Source organism: Akebia trifoliata, chromosome 7 (genome assembly GCF_017979445.1).
Source record: "Akebia trifoliata isolate Shusen 1 chromosome 7, ASM1797944v1, whole genome shotgun sequence".
Taxonomy (NCBI): domain Eukaryota; kingdom Viridiplantae; phylum Streptophyta; class Magnoliopsida; order Ranunculales; family Lardizabalaceae; genus Akebia; species Akebia trifoliata.
In genome coordinates this window covers 5,299,577-5,313,739 of record NC_141381.1, presented here as the reverse complement: position 1 = coordinate 5,313,739, position 14,163 = coordinate 5,299,577, and the positions used below count along the sequence as shown (strand labels likewise).

At 32.1% G+C, this 14,163-nt stretch overlaps 1 long non-coding RNA gene across 1 annotated transcript; it reads left to right on the top strand.

The window, feature by feature from the left end:
- Window positions 1-3,276: 3,276 nt before the first annotated feature.
- Window positions 3,277-4,685, top strand: LOC147398099 (uncharacterized). Its single transcript, XR_015180160.1, has 2 exons — window positions 3,277-3,547; window positions 4,162-4,685. It is a non-coding gene; the product is annotated as an uncharacterized LOC147398099 (long non-coding RNA).
- The last annotated feature ends 9,478 nt before the right edge of the window (window positions 4,686-14,163 follow it).

Below are 14,163 nucleotides of genomic sequence, written 5' to 3'. Positions count from 1 at the left end.
GAAAATGGGTGGTCATATGTTTGTTCAAATTTTTATGATATTATATATATTATTTTCGATGTGGACATTAAATCTTTATCCTTGTTTATTGCAACAATTCCACTTTAAAAAAATAAATATATTTATAATTAATTTATGGGTTCTTTTAATTAGGGCATACGCTAAAGTATAATAAATACTTTTTGAAAATTAGAATACGAGGATATTTTGATTAAAAAAATTAATTTTTTTAAAGGATATTTTCAATATAAAATTTAATTTTCAAAGTGTATTTATTGCACTTAATTTATCAATTGGTAAATAATCTCTAATTGAGTTCATGAAAAGATAGTGTCGGAGTCAATTATAATTGAATTACATGATTGAAGTAGGAATACAGTCTGTCATTAACAAGAATCCATTTGAAGATTGATCGATGATGGGTCTATTTTTGAGTAGACTCCTCACACCTTGAGTGTTAGTTTCAAAGATGACTTCCTCCTCCTTTTGTACAATTGGGACTAGTTGCCATTAGGGACAGAGCTAGTATGGAGCTAGTGAGGGCAATTGCCCCTACATAACTTTAAGATACCTCTATATTTACAATTAATTACATGCCCCATTTACCCCCACACCCTCATCTCCCTCCAAATTTTGACCCCCCCACCCCAATTCTTTCAATTTTTTGTTGATGACATTGCTTCTTGACCTGGCCTTTTCATATAATAATTAGAAATGACTTAAATATCATTTTCTTCAACTTTTAATTAAAAAAACTTCTGAATTTCTCCCTAAAATCATTCATCTTCAAGTTCTTCAACTATACAACTAATCATAGTTTGCCCTCACTACAAGAAAATCCTGACTTCGCCCATGGTCTGGCATGATATGATATGAGTTAATTCTTCTTCTTTAGTCTCAAAGTCCCTTCTACCATCACTCCCTCTATTTAAAGGTGATCCTCCTTCCATAGCTGTTTCTTGCCACACAAGTCTCTCTTTTGATTTGTGGTGTATGAGAATATCATTTCCCTAAATTTAGGGATCAATTACAAAAAAATATCTCTTAGGTGAAAGTTCTCTATTAAGTAAATGACTCTTTAACAAAATCAACCTATCCACAATCCAAAGAACACCCCTTTTTCCTTGCATGGGAGGAGGGCGAGTTCATCCTCGGCTTTCATGATCAGGAAGAGCTACTTTGTTCAAGTGGTACCACGAGATTGACTAATCTGATCAATTTCTTGCTTAGCCTTTGATCCCTCACCAAATTGTTTTGCATGTAGATTAGGATTTAATCCACTTTTGTCCCATTCAATCGGTGTGAGCAATTCGATCAATTGGATTACAATATTCGATCGATTAAAAAATTATTAAAAAAATATTAATCCAATTTAAGTAATTTTATTTTGAACTACTACAAAAGGTATTTTATACCATTTTTTCTTGAAGTTTTTTGAGAACTCTTTAAGAAATCTTACGAGTTTAAATATCTTATTAGAGGTCGATCAAACCTTAGAGTTTATGTATTTAATTCTCCAAGAGATAAGGTTAATATTATTCTTGCTATTGAAAATTGAATCATTCAACTACAAAAAAAAAAAAAAAAAAGTTTTCACTTTGTTGTTTGAGAATTAGAGAGTAGTGCTCGTAGTTCATGGATTCGAAGTGTGAAAGATGATCAAGAGGTGTGAAAATTCAATCAGATTTTGTTCATGGCACATTGAGTCATTTAGGTAATCTGGTCAAGTGTTGGGTAAACCTCTTTAACTTTCATAGTACATGTTTGCATCCATTCTAGGTTCCCATCTCCTTATTAGATTTTTCTGATAACAATTTTACCTTCCACCCCTCCTTTTTTCTTGTAATTTTGGAGACCAAGCATCTGCAAATCTCTCAAGCAAATATTTAGATGTTTAATATTTAGATATTTTTAATGATTAAGTATTTAGATTTTTGTGCCTGAAAATTTGCACATTTTCTTGCCCACCCACCAAATTTTCTTAGATTTCTCATAAATTTTATTATTTTTTAACTAAATTTTATTTAAATAATTTAATTATAATTGATTCGATTGTTGGTTGATATTTTTACACATTTTTATCTATTCACTATTTTATGTTTTTTAATTAAAATTTTGTACTTAAATAATTTAATCATAATTAATTTTCATTATTATATACTTTTATTTTTGAATGATAAATTTTAGGGTTGCAACTTTGATAGGTTGACCCCAGCTCAACTTGATTGATGGGCAAACCTGTGTTGAGTTATGTAAAACATGAGTTTAGCTTATATTAAAATAATTCAACCCCAATCTTAATTTGGGTTTAGGATTAAATATTAGATATTTTTAATGATTGAATATTTAGATTTTTGTGCCTTAAAATTTGCACATTTTCTTGCCCACTCACCAAATTTTCTTAGATTTCTCATAAATTTTATTATTTTTTAAATAATTTTTATTTAAATAATTTAATTATAATTGATTCGATTGTTGGTTGATATTTTTACACATTTTTTTCTATTCTATTTTATGTTTTTTAATTAAATTTTTGCACTTAAATAATTTAATCATAATTACTTTTCATTATTATATACTCTTATTTTTTAATGATAAATTTTAGGATTGCAACTTCGGTGGGTTGACCCTAGCTCAACTTGATTGATGGGCAAACCTATGTTGAGCTATGTAAAACATGAGTTTAGCTTGTATTAAAATAATTCAACCCGATCTTAATTTGAGTTGAGCTTAGTATGATTGTTCAAACAACCCATCTCAACTTGAACTTGAGGCTATACAATTATATATAAAATTTTTATGTTAATTATATATTTTATTTATTTTTAAAATATTTTTTAAATTATTTCTTGTTCAATATATAATTTTTTTCTAATTAAAAAAATTAGGGTTGTTTAAAGTGTCCAATCACCCAACTCATCCAAATCTACCTAACGGGCTAACCAGTGCGATTTGAGAAGCTCAAACTCAAGTTGAGCATTAACCAGTTCAAGCTCAATGCTCGGGTTGAAGGCTTTGCCACTTGAGTTGAGCATGTGTAATCCACCCAACTTACCCAGGTTGTAGCCCTAATAATTTTTGAGAGATTCTATTGCCATGCCAACTTATGCTAATGCCACCCCAATTTATATGTAAATCACCAAAGAATTAGCACACATCGTAGGGTGGTGTTATCAAAAGTTGGTGCGGCAACAAATCTCTCTAATTTTTATGCATTATATTAATAAATATAGGCGCGCTATATACACCCACTTTTTGCTCCATATACCCAGGTATTGTCCTTGCTCCTAATTCTGCAGGTGGGCCCCTTTCCACAAACGAAGCCAGGGGGGATCAAGGATAAGGATCTTCTAGAAGATTTTAATTCCCGATCACCCTACAGCAGATCTCGTTGATCAACATGGGGTGATGCCCAGGCATTAAGTTCCACTACCACTAAGCAGGGCGGATGAAGTAAAAAAGGGACTTCTTTTCCCTTTCTTAGAGAATAGGGAGACTCTTGAGGACGACCTTGCCACGCTCATCAAGCCCTACACCCAATGTACTTGTGGGTATATGCAGCATAAACTTGTTTGTTACTTTCACCCACCTGATTATTTATGAATATTATTTCAAACCTATTGATTGAAAAAAAGTGATTTTTTGATCTTAATTAAAATCGAGTCGTTGAAGACGAGTTCTCTTCCTTGTATTGATTAAATTGATATTACGACCTCTTGAAGCTTCTCAAAGCCTCACCAACTTCACCATGTTCAGTTTGAAGCTCGTCAATCTTAAATATAAGTTCTAAAAGAAGTTTCATATTATTCATTTAAGTTAAAATCTAGAAATTTGTTAGTTTATTGTTATACCATTGAAGAGTATGTCACATGTCCAATAAAATGTCTATTAGAAGTATTTTATCTACTTCTATGTGTACTGATACATGTTAAGTTCCTCATTCACTTTGACATCTTAAATATAAGTTATAAAATAGGTTACATTAAATTAATTATTCATTTTTTAATATTATGTATTAAAGTTAAAATCTAGAATTTTGTTAGTTTATTGATACACGTGAAGGGTATTTCACATGTTTGATAAATGCCTGTTAGAGGTATCTTATCTATTTATACGTGTAATCATAAATGTTAAGTTTCTCATTCACTTTTACATTTGCAGTCTCGTACAAGAGGTGTCGTGTTACTTCTACAAGCACACAACCCACAATTCTAGAGGGTGAAAATGAAGATGATGAACCCTCACGTCTAGAAGATGTTAGGGATGAATTTTCTGGTAGTCCCATTTTTCGATCAATTCTCTAGAGTTTTAAGACCCATATTGCTTCATGTATTTGGGTTGGAGAGGTATATGCATGTTATAATTAATTTTTTATTTTCATGATTTGTGGTGGATGGATGTTTTGTAATTTTTGTAGTATGTATATGTATGTAGTAAAGAAAAATGTTGAGGTATGGTCAATGTGGGGGTCAGATTCTGGTGAATGGTGTTGATGGACTCTGCCTTACAATACGAAGTCGCTCCCTCCACTTTCTTATTAGCACCGACGTGATACCTGCCAAAAACTCTCCGACGCTCAAGTTAGAGTAGCAGAAGAATATTGGATATTACTGGTTAGACTCTCAATCAGCCGAAAGATCTCTCAACTTATATTCATTATGCTATTTATAAATCCTTCCTTTGAATCATGAATTCCTCTTCTTGTGAGAGGTGATCTTGGAGGATCTCCTGATTCCCAGGATCCTAAATGGAATGGAGATCTTTGGGATTGAATATGCTATATTGGGGAGATCTCCTTTGAGATCTTTGAGCTTGATGTGTGTAAATCAAAATTACAGATATTCTTTGACCAGGTCTGCCCTGCTTGGTTGACCAGGTTTGCCCTGCTTGGCAGACCAGATCTTGTTCAGTGTTGTGCTACACTTCTAGCTAGTCTGGGCACTCTCTATCTTGGCTTGCCCTTTTGCTAAACAACACTCTATATGCTGATCTGCGCATGGTACCAATTAACTGGCTTGGACACGAGTACGCTCTGGATGATTGCACAAATATTACCCTATACAATCAATATATAATGAAGACAGCTAATTGGAAATTAAAAGATGATTTCGAACGGATTAGGAAGAAAGTTGAAAACTTTAGTTTGAAATATATAGTTCACTTTTCTTACAAGTACACCAATAAAATTTTAATTTTGATTTTTATTGAGAGATGGTAACCAAAAAATAATATATTCCCTTTATCTTTTGGAAAAATGACCATCACAATTGATGATGTGAAGCAAATTTTGGGACTAGCAATTTTGGGTGCAGTAATGATGACATATATGCTTTCGATAGATGATACCATTGATTTGATTTTCAATTCGTTGGGGATTACAAAATTGACGATTGTTGAGAAAATTGGTTCGATGACTTTCGTACATATGGAGTGGTTGCGATCCAAACTCAATAAAGATCTAGAAAATTCTTCATATAAAAACAAAGACTATTGTCCAAGGGGCCACCTCCTTAATGTATTGGGTTACACGTTATTCATTGACAAGATTAGTACTAAGATATTCGACATGTATTTACAATTATTGGTTGATTTAGATAAACTTAGCGGATATACATAGGGAGTTGGGGTTTTAACATTTCTCTATCGTCAACTATGATATGCCTCAAGATTTGGAATGAAATAGATTGTAGGGTAATTAACCCTCTTAGATGTATATTTTTGAAATTCTACATTACAGTTGTTGTTATAATTTTATTCGATTTTTAATTATAGATTTGTAGAGTTTAATAAATAAGCATTTTCTGATTGGTAGACCCACTTCACCCCGACAATATATGAGGGGTCTCCTCGGGTGACTCTATGGAATCTACGATCACAAATTGGAGATACTCAAAAAAATCTCGTTGTGATTCGTGAGGTGTTGGATATGTTAAATAAGGAAGATGTATGTTTTTATTATAATATTGCTCATTAGTATACATATTTATATATTTTTCCGTCAATAGTATGATTTGTTTGTTTACTTTTATTACAGGGTTGTTGGAACCCATATAGTGGGGCGTTGTATGTTCTAAATGAAATATCATTTTACTATGGTTGCTTGAGAGTTTTTGATGTTATTGAACCATAACACCCAAATTGTATGCGCCTATAGTTCGGTTTCATTCAATCTATCCCCTCAGCCCCACTCACACTACTCCATCACATAATAGGAACCACAAAGAACACCTATAAGGTGTTATATCGAGTCATTTATCAATATTGGGACAATTGAAAGAATCACGTATTATTTCCCAGAAAATGTGGAAAACTCGTAAACAACACATGAGATAGTGACATGGATATCTGTCACAGTTCCATAACATTACCCATAAATTAGTTCAAAACCCTCGATGAAGATCCGAATTTAATCCACCAGTCCATGACGTAGGATCTTCTCATACACATATTGATGTTTAGAATGAAGAATGGGTAATGGTTAAATATATTTTTTGAATTTTCATTTTTTATGTATTCAAATAAAATAGCTTATACTTAACTCACCATCATTTCATGATACAAGCGCATCATAGGGACAAAGTGGTGAGGTTTCTTAGATATTCTATTTAGTTGGGTGTTGCTCAAGCCCCAAATGCATGGTTGGATATGGAACGAGAGGTGATCAACAATTTACAATTTGATCGTCTTCTACTGACTATTCCACTACCTCAAACAACAATAGAAGCCCTTGTTAAAGATGCTAGATGCAACAAATAAAAAAGAAAACACAAACAAAAATAAAAACAAAAAATTTTGAAGATTAATGATTAAGTCCATGGGGCATGATTCTATAAAAGCAAATTTTCTATGTTGTGAAACAATTTGGATTTAATTCGTGAATGAGAAATCAGTGATTAAAAAAATTTAGGTTTAATTGTGGTTCTAATGTTCATAAGGACATGATACCCAGAACGAAAAATACAATGGGTGGTTTATTTGAATGAATATTTAGATGATAAATGATTTATTTTGAATGAAAACATTTATGAATGGGTAGGTGTATGCAATGCTTAAATGATTATTCGTTTTAAATGGGTGGGTATATGCAGTACTTGAATGAATGTTTATTTATGAATAAGTGATGAATATAATTATTGGATAAAAATGTGTGGCAAGTTGAATAAATTCCATTGGAAAACGATTCATCTTAGAACAAAATTGAAATTTTATTTTTGAACTTGTAGATACCCAAATTTGCACAAACCCATTATGAATTTTCGAAAATTGCAAGTTGATCTCAATTAAAGTCTAAAACCCTTTAATGGACCCACATTATATAAAAAGTGACATTTGGCACATGTCTTCATGCATACATGCATACATGCACCCATGCATAATTTTATATCATTTTGTATACTCAAACCTTGTCCCTAGCCCATTCATACAAGCCTATCTAATTCATATTCACTCTCCATTAACTAACCCATTATCCATAACCTAAGTCCATAACCCATTATCCATAAATCAAGTCCATAATTAAAATCCAAGTCCATTCTAAGCCCAATACCAAATCCATTTTAAGTTTATTCCCTTACACCTCCCCAAAGATGACACATGTTGATTTCTCATAAGCCCCCAATGCCCAATGCTCTAATCTAATTGGACAGTCAACTCCCCTTTGTGAAAATTTAATAATGCCCTTCTAGAAAAAGGTGGTCAAACCAAAAGGTATTTTGGTTTTTGGTAAAAATCCTTAAAGATGAGAGAACTTCCAATCTTACCCTTAAAGGGTAGAAATTTTCAAGTACATACATGAAGCTCTTCCATTAGTCTATTTAAAAAATATACATCCATTCTTGCTTTATGAGTTATTTACAAATGAACCAAGGTCCACTTTACCTTTACACATGTCATTGTCTTATTCACTCTCTTATTGATCTATTTCAAAAATATACATTCACCCTTGTTTTATGAGTTATTTACAAATGAACTAAGGTCTATTTTTCACCTACCACTTCACCTTTACACACGTCACCCCATTACCATCTCCAAAGTATTTTTTGTTTTCTCACATCTATTTATTAAAAAATTTAAGATCAAAGAATGCATTTAGGGTTTCTTCACAAATGTCACCTTTATCCTCATACAAATGAAAAATCCAAACAAGAAATAATTTAAACCTCATATCCATTATCTTTGTTTTTAGGGTTGAATCACTTTATCCTAAAAGTTCTCAAAAAACTCTATAAATACCCTCATTTTTTATGAACAAAACATGTTCTCAAGCCCTCATTTCTCAACCTAAAACTTTACCAAAATCTCTAGTTATTTTCTCAACTACATTATTCAACTCTTAAGCTCATCTATCAAAACTCAAGTTCATTCAAGCTTCCAAAGGGGCAAGGTGGGTATAGATAAGATTTTTCTTGTTTTTCTATTGTAATACTTGGATTTTCTTCTTCTACCCCTCTCTTTTTCTCTTTAGAAGCTTTTAGGATGTAATGAATAATACTTCTTCATCCCGAGTAGATTGAACTTCAACCTTGGGCATGAAATGCTTGAGACGATTTGGTCAAAATGATAGAGGTTGAAGTCATTTTAAACCCATTTTCTCCCATATATCATATATACACTATGCATACACACCGCACATGTTTGACCATGATGAAGAAACGTGTAACTATCTCTATAGGGTTGAATCACTAAGTTTCTAGCCAAGCATGCATGCATTAAGGTTATGGATCTAAGATAACTCCATCAATGAAATTTCTTCAAAATCCTAAACCAACGTTTTAACTCATGTAAAATGTGATGACTCCATGGGATATCCTCTTTTATAGGATATTTCTCATGTCAATACTAACATTAAATCCTCTTTCAAAGAGTTCTATACTCACTATGTGCACACACCCACTTTATGCATCTCATTCATTTTATTGTATAGTTAATTTATTAAAAAATGGTCAAATTTAAAAGGTAAAACCACCTTAGGTAGAGAGAATGGGATACCTAATACCTTCCCCATTCTCTAATCTAATCCCCTTACCTAGATCTTAGGTACATCATACCATTTCCATGAGTGATAATTACTACGATGTAATGAAAAATGATTTTTCCAAAAAATTGACTTAGGTGCTCATTCACACTCATTTCCAAAAAAGAACGGTAGCGACTCCAAACAACATAGCATTGAGGTTCGAAGATAAATATCTCATGTCTGCAGAACTCTCCGTTCAGTACAAACTTACTAAAAATATTTTTACATTCAGTATGATAGGATTGAATGTTGTTGTGCAGGTCAATACACACATACCGAACATAAAATGCCCAAATCTTTTTAGATTTTGTATTCGATATGATCATTCCAACAAGCTTATTTAAATTCAATATGATCGTATCAGACAGTGAGTTACTAAAATTAGAATTCTCTGTTCGATATCTTTATATCGTATTATATATTTTTATTTGGTATGATCATACAGAATAATGAGTTAAATATGGAACTCTCTGTTCAATGGATTCATATCGAATAAAAATTATTAATTCGATACAATCATACAAAATAATAATAATAAATTTCTAAATTTTATTTTTTTAATGGATGATCAATCACCAAATCATAGAAATAATGTAACAAAAAACTTTACAAAGGTGAGTGTTTATATTTTTTTTTCTTATTTTTAACTTGGGCCTTGTTTGGTATGCCACAAATCATTTGCAAATGCAAATAATTTCTGGAATCAATTTTATTGATGCTTAGTTACACAATGAAAATGATTTGCATTGCAAAAAATTTGCATGGATCACCTAAATTCTTAAGAAATTTTAGCAAATGATTTGCGGCACAAAAGTATTATCAATCAATTGCAAAATTACAATGAATTTTTTTTTATTGCAAAGATCAACCAATAAAAAAAATTAAATAAAAAAAAAATAATAATAATAATAATAAATAAAAATATTGCAAAAGATTTTCCAATGGTTACCAAGCAATAGTAAATCATTCATTGCAAACCATTTGTATTACAAAATATATGCAGTGCACATCATTCACATCATTTGCAAATGCAAATGATTTGTAGTGTACTAAGAAGAGGATTGATTACAAAAGTTATAAAACTTGAATGCATTTTTTAAAATGGCTCGTAGGCTTAAAAAAATGAGTCACATGCCTTCAAACAAATCACTCAACATGTCTAAACAAACATTGGTCACATACATACATTAGGAAGGCCTATAAATAAATGCATTAATCATCTAGAATTTCTATTGGAAACCCGCAAGTGGCAACATTGGGGCCAATGTGTAGACACCCCATTTTTGCACGAGCCTGATTAATCAACTCGTCAACCGGATTGCGACGGTTCCCAATGATGAATGGTTATTCCAATGCTCTGTTTGTTATCAGATATGTTTCAGAAATTCGGATGAGGTATCTCAAGCAAACAAAACTGTAGAAACCACGCTACGCTAGGAAAATGTGCCCCCAAAACATAGAAATTATTAATTTTCAGAAAAAAAAGAAGCTTCACGATAAAAATTACTAAAAAATTACCAAAATACCCCTAACATCAAAACATCCCTAGAGCCTACATTACGCTTAGTAAAATCCTTTCCAACACATAAAACAACAAATCGAAATCAAATAAACCATTTCGCCAATTTTCACAAAATTACGAAAATGCCCCTCATAAAGTTCACCACCATTTCGCACAAAAATTTTCATAAATGACACCAACCAATATTTCCATTGAATTCCTTACAAAAAATTGATTCCAAAACATCCTATAACATTGAAAAATGACTTCTCAACACAAAAGTCCTCTTTAGGGGCAAAACGATAATTTTCTAATTTTGACAATTTAAAATTATAAAATTAATAATTAAAACATTAATTAATGTAAAGTGAAATCCTAATTAAAATTAAAAATTTTCAAGTCAAGTCAATCAAATAAGACTTAAGTCAAGACCCTAATAAAGTCAATCAAGTAAGACTTAAGTCAAAACCCTAATTAAAACCATAATATAAAGAAACCTAGTCAATCTAATAAGACCAAAGTCAAAATTTAACTCTAAAATAATTCTAATCAAATACTAACTCTATCTAAAAAAATTCTAATTAAACACTAACTCTATCTAAAAAGTACCTAAAAAATCTATAAATAGGGACCTCTACAACCTATTTTCGTAGGTCAAAATAAACCCTAAGAAAAGTAGGTTAAAAAACTTTCTTAGCCTCATCTAAACCCTAATTTTAAAGCTCTAACTCCTTACATAACATCCATACCCCAGCTTTAGCTCAAAAAATACCTAGAAACCCTTCAAAAACACCCAGAAATCCATAAACAAATCTAAAAGATTTAGATTTAAGAAGGTACTTCGTCTTAGAGATTTGAAGCGAATCCAGTGACAGAACGAAACAAGAAATATTAATCAAGGGGATCTCTCCGCCAACTCTGAGAGAACCACCGTTGCGATCATCAAGGTAAATAATTTTTATTTTTTATTTAGGTCTTTTTAGCAATGTAGTCTTCTTGGAAAATAGTAGAGACCGGCGTTTGCCGGGCGAGGTTGGTGCCTAACACCTTCCAACCCCTTAACTTGATCCTCGGATTTAGTTTTTTTTTGATAAATTAGTTGTTTTATCCTTTTAGAGTCGATGTTCAGTTCTTAGACCGTAATAACTAGGTGGCGACTCCCAAACCTCAAAAATCAAAAGCGGATCTGTGCATCCCGTGGATCAAGGACCCTTTCACAATGATAGAATTGAACCGTTCCATCAAATTAGTAAAGATTTTTTCCTAAGCTGAAATACTAATTTTTCGATATTTTTCCACATGTCGATGATGAGTGGGATTGAGCATACTTCATAAAAGTACAATTAGATAAAATGCCCATCAACAAATCCAATGGTATTGATCTTGGATTCCATATCGGTCAGTGGTGGTGATTGAAGCGGTAAGAATGTAAGACACTATACTCTAAATATGTGGACTAAGACTATATAATAAAGGGCCACTTTAATATGTCCCATGTTTGGCATGGTGATCCAATGCTGGACCGGGGTATTCTCCTCAAAATAGTTTAGGATGCTTAGAAGCCTATCAACTCGATAACTAGAACTAAATAAATTAGTGTATTGTGTTTGAAAGCCAGAGAGTTCTTCCATATGATCTCTTCGCACCCGATACCAATTTTTGTCTTCTTTCATCCCAAGGATATCGACAATCGATCTAAATCGGCAATTACCCTCACCTTGTACGTCCTTCACCTCTGAAATGTATTTCGTTAATTTAGGAGGTAGGCATGACAAATATTTCTCACAGTCTAAAAAGTTGGCGAACAAATATTAGGGTTTTGTTTCGGACGCATCTCAATCGTCTCATCAGTTTTTGAAGATTGATTTTGCGATAACTTTTCGTAAATTGAAACTTCATTTCAAAGTCTGAAGGATCCTATATGGTTGATGCATCGAATTTTACACTTTTCTTAGACCCACACCCCTTTGGTTTACCCCTAACAAAAGGTTTCAACAGTAGCTACACCAGTGATGTTGTCTTCGGTTATTTCACTTTCCTATGTGATCGCCTTGCTCTTTCAACTACTCTTATATGGGTCCTTACATTATAAATTTCCTTTATAGCGGAGAAGTTATTCTCATTTTGCTTCTTACTTTCTTGAAGTACTTGTTTTGGTTTGGCACCCGATCGATACATGTAAAAAATATCTTTTCATCCATTGTAAGTCTTGTTGCATATAAAAATCCTTCAAAATTCTCTAAAAGTGAGTGGTTGTGGGTACCACATACCACCTTAACCATTCATTGGTCAATTTTTTCGAAGCCCGAAGGGCCTCTAAATCAATTCCACATTTTTTAGAAGTCCTATACTCCCCACCTCTCTCACATCCGAAAAATAATCTAGGTGTCTTTTCCTTTTGGCTAAAATAGAAACGAGAGACAACAATAATGGTACTAACTTGTCGGCATGTGTCTAGAACCCATTTGCACAACTCTTTATAGGTTTAGAATACCTAAGCGATCAATACAATATCATGATTGTTTTATGAAATAAATAGAAAAATTATTATCAGTCAAGTGTACGATCAATTAAATAAATAATATACCTCATTGGTAATGAAAGCATGTGAGATATCTGCAAATAAAGTATCAACAAATGGTGGTCCCCACATCAATAATCGGAATGCAAATTATTAAATGAGAAAAAATTTGGAGCTAAAAAATTTCATTATTGTTCGGCATGTATATATCGAAGCATACATATGTAGTTGGTTATAACATACTGATAAATATAGAACTACTTGGTTCAAACACACATAAACATTTTTATATAGGTTCCCATGTAATGCAAAATTCGATTTTTTGGACAAAAATGAATGTTGTGAACTCTTATTTGCGTGCTGGTCAGGAACTGAAGATGATGATATAATCACCATTGAATTGAAAGCGATACATGAGACATTGGTGTTTGCGAAACATAGAAAACTATCAAGAGTCCTAATTAGTTCTGATTATCTTTACGCAATAAATTGTATAAAAGATGAACATGAAAGTGGTTGGAAGTATTTTGAACAAGTGAAAAAGATTCAACTACTTCAAATGGAGTTTAGCTCTTGTCGTTTTAAATTTTTCTGGAGGGAAACAAATTGTGATAGGTTTTCTTGCTCGATTGGATGTTTATGCTAAAGATTTTTATGAGGATCGAAATTTTATTCCTCAAGAGTTGGAGCAAATTATGCTTGATGATTTTATCTGTAACTACATTCAAAAGCATTATTAATAAAAAGGGGGGGCGGGGGGGGGGGGGGGGGTCCCTTCAACCCCAACTTACTGATCAAAATAAAAATAAAAATATTTAATTCGATTAAAACGTACAAAAAATTAACACTTGTATATGATATATGTACATACCAAATGCAGCTATAAATTGGAATCTTAGGTGAAAAACTGTTCCATATGTACATACCAAAAACGTGTTGATTTAATCATTGAATAAATATCGAATGTGGACTATTATTTTCGTACTGGATTACCGAACGTTATGGGAAATTTGAAAAGAAAAATCATTTTAAACGATAGCGATAAAACCAATATTTTGTACTTGTTCGATTGCAGAACAGTAATAAACAACTCATAAAACAAAAGACGATGAAAAGACTAAAAAA